General features: G+C 46.2%; 1 non-coding gene across 1 annotated transcript; it reads right to left on the bottom strand.

Moving 5' to 3' along the window:
• Nucleotides 1-1,412: 1,412 nt before the first annotated feature.
• Nucleotides 1,413-1,495, bottom strand: trnal-uaa (transfer RNA leucine (anticodon UAA)). Its single transcript has one exon. It is a non-coding gene; the product is annotated as a tRNA-Leu (tRNA).
• Between the last annotated feature and the right edge of the window lie 9,180 nt (nt 1,496-10,675).

Here is a 10,675-nt window from a genome sequence, read left to right as displayed (position 1 = left end):
AAACCACGTGGCCTCTGAAGCACTGCACTTATATATTGTCGTCCTTCACAAAGAGAAAAATATATTCAGTTTTCTTCATTCCCCCATTCAAAAAAGAACTTTGGTCATCTTCTGTTATCAAAGACCACTGTACAGATGTGCCAGAGCTTTACTGTGTACATCGGATGAACTTGAACACATCCAAAATTCTGCTCCCTGTATCCTAACTTGCAGCACCTTTAACAACCCCATTGTCCCTTTGCTTTGATTGATCTCTATTGGCTTCTCCCATGATCTGGCTTTAAAATCCTACATTTCCTTTTAAATCCACCTGTGGCCTTGCCCTTCCTACCTCTGTAATTTTCTCCAGCCTTCTGAGAAATCCGTGCTTCTCCAATTCCAGTCTTGATCATCCCAGCTTGAACTACAACTGCCAGTCATTGTTTAAGCTACTGAAACCCTAAACTCTGCAATTCACTCCATAAACATTTCCCTCTTCCTATCGTTATTTCCTCATTTAAACCATTTCTTAAAACCTATCTCTTTCACCAAAATGTTGGTTATTTGCCATAAACTCTCCTTATGCAGCTTGGTACTATTTGGCTCTGTTCCTCTAAAGTTCCTTGGGAACCTGAAATGCAAATATTTATTGTCGATGCACCAGCCCTCTTGCAGCTCTTTGCAGCCCTCTACTGCTTTCTGTTGTAAGCGACAAGCAAACGAGGGCCATGCTGTAAAGTGAAACTGTAAACACCAGATGTCACTGTGCTGTAACAAGATCTCAGGCCATACATCCATCTGGAGACTGTCATCGGTTCACTCAGTCATTCCCATATATGGGACATATACTTTAACATTAACATTGCAATCTACTTATCTTGAAAATTATATTCCTGTTATTAAAAACATTAACACATTTTCAAATGTTCTAATTCCAGACATATATGCATTATACATCTTAAATGTGGGCATTTTCATTTTTCCCCCCAGTAATAGTTTCCTGAACATTTTTCAATAGTGGAAATAGAATTTAAATAACATTTAAATTTAAGTAACATTTAAATAATACTATTGTTATGTTTTATTTAAGTGTTTTATGAAGTACTTCGAAAACAAAACACACTTTTGAAATTATATTCTGTTTTAACAAATCTTTGCAATTTCCGATTAAAAGCATCTTAATCAATACTCTCACATGATTCTTTATTTGGAAATTTTCAATAATTTAATTGCTCATGAAAATTATTGTCCATCCATTTTATATTTTACATAAGCAATAAGGCACCATGTAACAATTCATGTTGATGTAACAAATGTTAACACTGTAAAGCCTAATTTTATACATAAAAGTCTTTCTTAAGCTGAACAGTGAATTAAAACTTTTATTTCATCGAAGCAGCTCACTGATGTTGGAGTTGATGCAAAAATCCTGATACCAGGAGTGGGGTTCGAACCCACGCGGACATACGTCCATTGGATCTTAAGTCCAACGCCTTAACCACTCGGCCATCCTGGTTGGAGATAGCAGCAGTACTGGAACATGGGCCCATGATGCTGCAGCAACCGCACCGACTTTTCGCTTGCTGTTTTCTGGCCCAAGTTTGCCCGCCCGGCGAGCCGGTTCCCCAGCGGCCCTTCCAGCTTCCGCGACCTGGAGCCACCGACCCGATCCGCACCCGCTGAACGTCGCCCGGCGTCACTCTGCCCCACGCCGTGCCCGGCGAGGCCCCGCCTCTCTCTCTCTCTGAGTTTCCGACGCCCTCAGCCCCGCCCCCTAGAGCAGGCCCCGCCCCCTAGAGCAGGCCCCGCCCAATTCCCCGAACTCTCCGGGAGCAGAGCCCCAGACCACGCCCATCAAGACCACGCCCACCCCGCCCCAGACCACGCCCACCCCGCCCCGCCCTCCTCACGTGCCACCGTTGTTGTCGCCCCGCGCCGCTGGGGGTCGCCAGAGGCCACAACACAGAGCTCAGCGTCAGTGGCCAGGTCGGCGTTTAATGCCCGTCCCTCAGTGTCTCTGTGATGGTGCAATGTGCCTCCTTCCTGAAACACTGTGGTCCTTGTGATGGAGCCAATAAACAGCCGTGTTCTCCAGAGTACTCCAAGAAAAAGATATCTTTGCCGTGGTGACTGCACCAAAGCAATACACAAAACGCCAGAGACGCAAGAGAGACTGCAGATGCTGGAAACCTGGAGGAACACACACAAAATATTGGAACATCACCAGGTCAGGCCCGATGAAGGATCTCGACCCGAAACGTCGACTGTTCATTTCCCTCCACAGATGCTTCCTGACCTGCTGAGTTCTTGCAGCATTTTGTGTGTGTGTGTTGCACGAAACACTGGAGCAACACACAAAGGAGCTGGAGGAACTCAGCGGGTCAGGCAGCATCCGTGGAGGGAAATGGACAGTCGATGTTTCGGGTCAAGACTCTTCATCAGGGCTGGAAAGATAGAGGGGAGATGACCAGTATGAAAAAGTGGGGGGAAGGGGTAGAGTAAGAGCTGGCGGATGATGGGTGGATTCAGGTGAGGGAGCGGGAGAGTGGGAATGATGTAAGAAGCTGCGAGGTGATAGATGAAAGTGACAAAGGGCTGAAGAAGATGGAATCTGATATTAGAGGACAGTAGACCATGGAATAAAGGGAATGAGGTAAGGAGGGTAACCAGAGGGTAACCAGAGGTTAAGGGGAGATTGAGAGGGCAGGAGAGGGGAAAGAGATGGGGTGATGGGGGCCTGTGAGATAAAGAAAAAAAAGGGACAGAGGGGAGGGGTTACCAGAAGTTAGAGAAATTGACATTGATGCCGTCGGGTAGGAGACTACCAAATTGGAATATGAGAAGCTGTTCCTCTAATGTGCATCTAGTCTCAACTTGGCGGTAGAAGAGGCCATGGACAGGCAACGGTGTGGGAATGGAAAGTGGAATTAAAATGACTGGCCACTGGGAGATCCCGGCTGTTATTGGCAGACGGAGTGAAGGTGCTCGATGAAGCGATTCCCCAATCGGTGTCGGGTCTCACTGATGTCGAGGGGGCCGCACTGGGAGCACTGAGTGCAATAAATGACACCCTCGGATTCAATGGTGAAGGACTGCCTCACCTGGAAGATCTGTTTAGGGCCCTGAATGGTGGTGAGGGAGGAGGTGTAGGGGCAGGTGTAACACTTCGTGCTGTTGCAGGGATAAGTTCCCGGAGACGGATCGGTGGGGAGGGATGAGTGGACAAGGGAGTTACAGAGAGAGTGATCCCTGCGGAAAGATCCATCTGTCACCCGCCAGCCCTTGCTCCACCCCTTCCCCCCACCTTTTTATACTGGTTATCTCCCCTCTCTCTTTCCAGTCCTGATGAAGGGTCCTGACCTGAAACATCGACTGTCCATTTCTTTCCATAGATGCTGTCTGACCTGCTGAGTTCCTCCAGATTGGGTGGGTTGCTCCAGATTTCCAGTATCAGCAGTCTCCTGTGTCTCCACAAAACAATGGAGGAACTCAGTGGGTCAGGCAGCATCCACGGAAAGAAATGGACAGTCGACTTTTTGGGTCCCTCCGTAGATGCTGCCTGACCCGCTGAGTTCCTCCAGTGTTCCAGATTCCTGCACCTGCAGTCTCTTGTGTCTTCCAAGTACATTAAAGTTTCACCAGACTGATTCCTGCAGAGGAGAGATTGGATTGACTGTGTTCACTACAGATTGATAGGAGATTTCACTGGATATTACTCGCCTGGGGGGAGGGGAGGGCTTCCAGAATCAGGGGTCACAATCACACAATACATGATACATTTAGCACTGAGATGAGCAGAACTTTCTCCACATTCAGGATGGTGAGACAGTGGGACTCTCAAGCTAGAAGGCAAGTTGCTGAAATTGTTGATCAGTTTCTAAGCACAAAAGCCATCAAGGGTATAGGGATCGAGTGGGAAAATAGAGCTGTGATCTGCCATGACCTTACTGAACAGTGTAACAGGCTCAAAGAGCAAATGGCCTACTCCTGCTCCTATGTTTTCTCTACCTACATCAGTCAGACGAAGCACAGACGAGGTGACCACTTTGCTGAGCATCTGCGCTCTTTGCCATGGCCATCTGGAGCTCCCGGTTGCAAGCCAGTTTAATTCTCCTTCCATTCCCACATCAACCAGTCTGTCCTCAGCCTCCTCCACTGCCAGGGTGAATCCAAACTCAAACTAGAAGAACACCACCTCATACGCTGCATGGGTAGCCTACAACCCAATGGCACGAACATTGAATTCTCCAATTTCAGGTAACATGCTCCCCGCCCCCCATTCCTTTCTCTCTTTCTGATCTACCCAGGCCCTCTTACACACACGTCTTTCCAAACACCATGCCCAGCCCCCACATCTGTCAGTTTTGCCCACCTATCTACTTCATCTGCCCGTCACCCACACTCTCCTCCCACTGGATGCCTCCCCCACCCCCATCCCTGACTGTTCCCATCTGCCCCTATAACCCCCTTATTTGGTTCTTCTTCACTATTAGATTCCATAATCTGTAGCCCTTTGTTGCCTCTACCATTCACCTTCTAGCCTCTATTGCAATTTTCACCCTTCCCTCTCCCACCTGACTCCATCTGCCAGTCAACCCGTCCTCACCTGTTTGCCAGCTCTTGCCCCAGCCCTCTCCCTCACCTCTTTATATAGCCATCTCCCCTCTACACTTCCAGTCCAGATGAAGGGTCTCAATCTGAAACATCAACCACCCATTTCCCTCCACAGATGCTACCTGACCTGCTGAGTTCCTTCAGCAGCTCATTTTTTTGCTCCAGATTCCAGCATCTGCAGTCTCTTGTGTCTCCTATCTTTCTAACTGCCCTCTCCTACCAGACTCCTTCTTCAGCCCTTTGCCTCTTCTACCTATCACCTCTCAGCTTCTTACATCTCCCCCCCCCCCCAACTCTTCTACCTTGCCTCCTCACCTGGGCTCACCTATCGCCTGAACTCACCTATCACCTGCCTGCATGTACTCCTCCCCCTCCCCTGACCTGCTTATTCTGGCTTCTGCCCTCTTCCTTTCCAGTCCTGATGAAGGGTCTCAACCCGTAATGTCGACTGTTTATTTCTCTCCATAGATGCTGCCTGACCTGCTGAGTTACCATAGAACCATAGAACAATACAGCACAATGTAGGCCCTTCGGCCCACCATGTTGTGCTGACCTTTAAACCACGCCTAAGACTATCTAACCCCTTCCTCCCACATATCCCCCTATTTTAAATTCCTCCATATGCTTATCTAACAAACTCTTGAACTTGACCAACGTATCTGCCTCCACCACCACCCCAGGCAGCGCATTCCATGCTCCAACCACTCTCTGGGTAAAAAACCTCCCTCTGACATCTCCCTTGAACTTCCCACCCATTACTTTAAAGCTATGCCCTCTTGTATTGAGCACTGGTGCCCTGAGAAAGAGGCGCTGGCTGTCTACTCTATCTATTCCTCTTAATATTTTGTATACCTCTATCATGTTTCCTCTCATTCTCCTTCTCTCCAAAGAATAAAGCCCTAGCTCGTTTAATCTCTCCTCATAATCCATACTCTCTAATCCAGGCACCATCCTGGTAACTCTCCTCTGCACACTCTCCAACGCCTCCACATCCTTCCTATAATGAGGTGACCAGAACTGGACACATACTCCAGTGTGGTCCAACCAGAGTTTTGTAGAGGTGCACCATTACCTCATGGCTCTTAAACTCAATCCCATGATTTATGAAAGCTAACATTCCATAAGCTTTCTTAACTACCCTATCCACCTGTGAGGCAACTTTCAGTGATCTGTGGATATGAACCCCCAGATCCCTCTGCTCCTCCACACTCCCCAGAATCTTGCCATTAACCTTGTACTCCGACTTGGAGTTTGTCCTTCCAAAGTGTACCACCTCACACTTCTCCGGATTGAACGCCATCTGCCACTTCTCAGCCCAGCTCTGCATCCTATCAATATCCCTCTGCAATCTTTGACAGTCCCCCACACTATCCACAACACCACCGACCTTTGTGTCATCCACCCTTCTACCCCCTCATCCAAGTCATTAATAAAAATCACGAAAAGTAGAGGTCCCAGAACCAATCCTTATGGGACACCACTAGTCACAGCCCTCCAATCTGAATGCTCTCCCTTCACCACAACCCTCTGCTTTCTACAGGCAAGCCAATTCTGAATCCACACGGCCAAGCCTCCCTGGATCCCATGCCCTCTGACCTTCTGAAGAAGCCTACCATGTGGAACCTCGTCAAACACCTTACTAAAATCCACATAGACCACATCTGCTGCACTACCCTCACCAATCTTCCTGGTCACCTCCTCAAAGAATCTTATCAGGCTTGTGAGACATGATCTTCCCTTCACAAAGCCATGCTGGCTGTCCCTAATCAGTCCATGACTCTCTAAATGCTCATAGATCCTATCTCTAAGAATCCTTTCCAACAGCTTGCCCACCACAGACGTAAGGCTCACTGGTCTGTAATTCCCTGGACTATCCCTACTACCTTTTTTGAGTAAGGGGACAACATTTGCCACCCTCCAATCCTCGGGTACCATTCCCATGGACAACGAGGACTCAAAGATCCTGGCCAATGGTTCAGCAATCTCCTCCCTCGCCTCACGAAGCAGCCTGGGGAATATTCTGTCAGGCCCCGGGGACTTATCTGTCCTAATATTTTCTAACAGCTCCAATGCATCCTCTCTCTTGATATCTACATGCTCTAGAACATTAACCTTACTGACACTGTCCTCAGCGTCATCAAGGCCCCTCTCCTTGGTGAATACTGAAGAGAAGTATTCATTGAGAAACTCACCCACTTCCACAGCTTCCAGGCACATCTTCCCACCTTTGTCTCTAATTGATCCTACCTTTACTCTCGTCATCCTTCTGCTCTTCACATAAGTGAAAAAAGCCTTGGGATTTTCCTTAACCCTTCTCACCAAGGCCTTTTCATGTCCCTCTTCAGCCCCTTGCTTGCTACCCTATATTCCTCATGAGCCCTATCTGATCCTTGCTGCCTACACCTTATGTATTTTGCCTTCTTCCTCCTAATTAGTTGTTCCACCTCCCTTGTCACCCATGATTCCTTCACCCTGCCATTCCTTCTCTGCCTCACCGGGACGAATTTATCCCTAACATCCTGCAAGAGATCCCTGAACAATGACCACATCCCCACCGTACATTTCCCTTCAAAAATGTCATCCCAATTTACTCTCGCAAGTTCTAACCTTATAGCTTCATAATTTGCCCTTCCCCAATTAAATTTCTTCCTGTCCTCTCTGCTCGTATCCTTTTCCATGACAATGCTAAAGGTTAGGGAGCGGTAGTCACTGTCCCCCAAATGCTCACCCACCGAGAGATCTGTCACCTGACCCGGTTCATTACCTAATACTAGACCTAATATGGTTCCTCCGGTAATTTGTGTGCGTTGCTCTGGATTCTAGCATCTGCAGAATCCCTTGTGTCTATGTTTCCATGTTGCTTTCGGCAACGTTTTCCAGAATTTTGACTCACAAGTAATAAAGGAAGACTGATACATTTTCAAGACAGGGTGGTTTTATGACTTGAAGGCTGGGAGGATGCCATGAACCTCACTGCCCTTGCCCTTCCTGGTGGTGGAGATTAAGGGATTTTAGAACTTAAGAACATAAGAAATGGAAGCATAAGTAGGCTATATGGCCCCTCGTCTGCATCTCCATTCACTAAGGTTGGGGCTGATTAGCTCCATTTTCCTGCTTGTTCCCTTAATCCTTAACTTCCCAGTAAACCAAAAAAAATTGTCAGTCTCTGTCTTGAACATATTCAGTGATTCAATCTCCACCATTCAATGGGGTAGAAAGTTCCAAGGATTCACAAGAAGAAATTCCTTCTGTTCTCCATCTTAAATGGGTGGCCCTTTATTCTGAAACATTGCCTTTTAGTTTTGGAAAGCCCAGGAAACATCCTCTCAGCATCTAGCCAAGCCCCCTCAGAAACTTGTGTGTTTCCATAAGATCACCTTTCATTCTTCCAACCTTGAGTGAGTTTCTGCCCAATCTGCTAAACCTTTCCTTAAAAGGCAAATTCTTCAGCCCAGGACTCAACCCAGTGGACCTTCTCTGAACTGCCCCAAATAGAAGAATAGCTCTTGTTAAATAAAGAGAACAAACCAGCATATCTAGCCAATACCCTGTAGTTGCAGCAAGGCTAGTCTTATTATCCGTACTATGCAATAAAAGCGAGCATTCAGATTGTATTCCTAATAATTGGCTGTTTCATGTACTGGGACACCCAAATTCCTCCACACCACAGCAATGTGATCTATCTGTATTTAAGCAATATTCTGCTTTTCCACTTTTCCTACCAAATTGGATAACCTCATGTGTCCCTGCATCATACTCCCTCCGTCAATTATTCACCCACTTCTTTAAACTATCTACATATATCATTTTGCAGACTCTTTGTGCCCTGCTCACAACTTACTTCCTCATGTATCATTGTACTGTTAGAAAATAAGTCATTAATATGAGGGTCCCTGTGGCTTCCCATTTGTTATCTCTTTATTCCAACTCTGTGTTCTGTTAGTTCGCCAATTCTTGGTCCATACCATCATCCATAATGCAAGGAACTCTTACCCTGTGCAGTAACCTTTTATGTGGCACTCTGCTGAATGTTTTCTGGAAATCCAAAAAACACCCATCAACATCCTTTGCTTTCTGTCACTGAGACACTTTTGAATCCAAGTTTCCACTCTCACTTCAACCCCAAGAATTTTTCTTTCTCTGAGCAGCCTGCCATGCAGAATTTTGTCAAAAGTGTCCTTAAAGTCCATGTGGACTACATCAAGTGCACTGCTTTCATCAGTCTCCTTTTCAACTCCTCAAAAAATTCAGTCAGTTTAGTTGGAAAGAACTTTCCCTGAAAAATCCATGCTAATTCACCTGGTTAATCCATGCCTTTCTGAACAGCAAATGCCATGCCTCCAAATTGATTAAAATAATTTTCCCACCACTGAAGCTGAACTAACTGGCCTGTAATTATTAAGTTTATCCTTTCTTCTCTTTTTAAACAATGGTACAGTGTTAGCAGTTGTCCAATACTCTAGCTCCACCCCTGTAGCCGGAGATGATTGGAAAGTGGAAGTCAGAGCCTCTGTGATTTCATCCCTCACTTCAGCTAACAACCTGAGATATCCGTTCCAGCCTGGTGACTTATCTCCCTTAGACTGTTTGGTGATCTACAGTACATTCTCCAGAAATGATTGTTTCCTTTTTATTCTTTAATTTCAAAATCTCACTTGATCAAAAAGCGAGTAACTGCATATGCTGGAAATTTAAAATTATAACAGTAAACACTGGAAATACTGAGCAAGTCAGGCAACACCTGTAGAAAGACTTGCAGTTAATCTGTCAGAAACTCTGTTTTTCTCTCACCACTGACGCTTCCTGACCTACTGGGTATTTCCAACATTTTATGTTTTTATTTAAACTCATTTGATGATCTTTCTAACATATTTCATTGCTGTAATCTTTGCTTTAGCTAATATTGCCAACTCACTCTCTTTTTTTGTCCTGCTCTCTATTTCACCCGAAAATTCTGTAATCAGGTGTGTTAAGCTGCCAATCCTACCCCACTTAAAAGATTTATCCCACTGTTTAGTTTTCACTGAAAATCATATCGAGTGTCTGTCACTCTCCACGCCTTCGGCTCATCAGACTTATTTACTGTGCCCCTTGCATGGACTCCTATTTTCCAACCTCTGTTTCTTCTGCCTTTCAAACTCGCTCACTGATTTTCTGCTTTCCATTTCCAGCTCTGCCTTTCTCCCTTGCAATCAACATTGTCCTGCCAAACCAGTTTAAAGCCCCCACCCCACCCACCCTCTCTCCTCTCACCACATAGCAAGGATATTGGTCCCAGCCCTGTTGAGGTGCAGCCAATCTGACCTATACAGGTACCACCTTCTCCAGAACCAGTCTCATTACCCCCCCAGGAATCCAAAACCCTTCTGCTGGAACCATCATTCCAGATACAAACACATCTGCACTCCATTCCTTTCTCTGTACTCACTGGTGTGTGACACTGAGAGTAACCCAGAGATAGCTACCTTTAAACTCTGACTTCTTTAACTCTTTCCTAGCTGGTTAAAGTACTTGCCTGCTGGATTTCATGCTTTTTCTACATCTGTTACTTGTACCAACATAGACCATGGACTCCAGCTATTCCCTCTCCCCTCCAGAATGTTCTGCAGCTGCTCAGTGAAGTCCTTGGCCTTGGCACCAAGGGGTAAACATTCCACCTTGGAATCATGTCCACCAACACATAGAATACCTAAGGACCACCACTCATGGGTGTTCCATGACATGGTGCTTTGGTCTTGGTTCTGACTGCACTTCCGGGGCCCCCTTTCCTCCAGCAGTATTCTGAATGCCAGACATTCTGTTCAGGGCATTTGACAAAGGTAATATCACTTAATTTCTACAGGAAATGGTTAGACTACACTTTGTTGGAGATGGCCATTGCCTGGTACCTGTATGTCTCCGATGTCACTCATTGTTTATCAGGTGCCTGAATGCCAGCCAGGTTTGCCTGCCTACAAATGTAGGTTGCTTCACTGTGTGAGGAATTCAAATGGGACTGAACAGTAATCACCAAACATTCTCTTATAATGGAAAAAAGTTCATTAATGAGGCTGCTGAAGATGGTTGGGCCTAATACTCCCCT

Source organism: Pristis pectinata, chromosome 3, assembly GCF_009764475.1.
Source record: "Pristis pectinata isolate sPriPec2 chromosome 3, sPriPec2.1.pri, whole genome shotgun sequence".
NCBI classification, from domain to species: domain Eukaryota; kingdom Metazoa; phylum Chordata; class Chondrichthyes; order Rhinopristiformes; family Pristidae; genus Pristis; species Pristis pectinata.
Note: the sequence above shows the minus strand (reverse complement) of the source record. Positions and strands in the feature narration are given on the sequence as shown.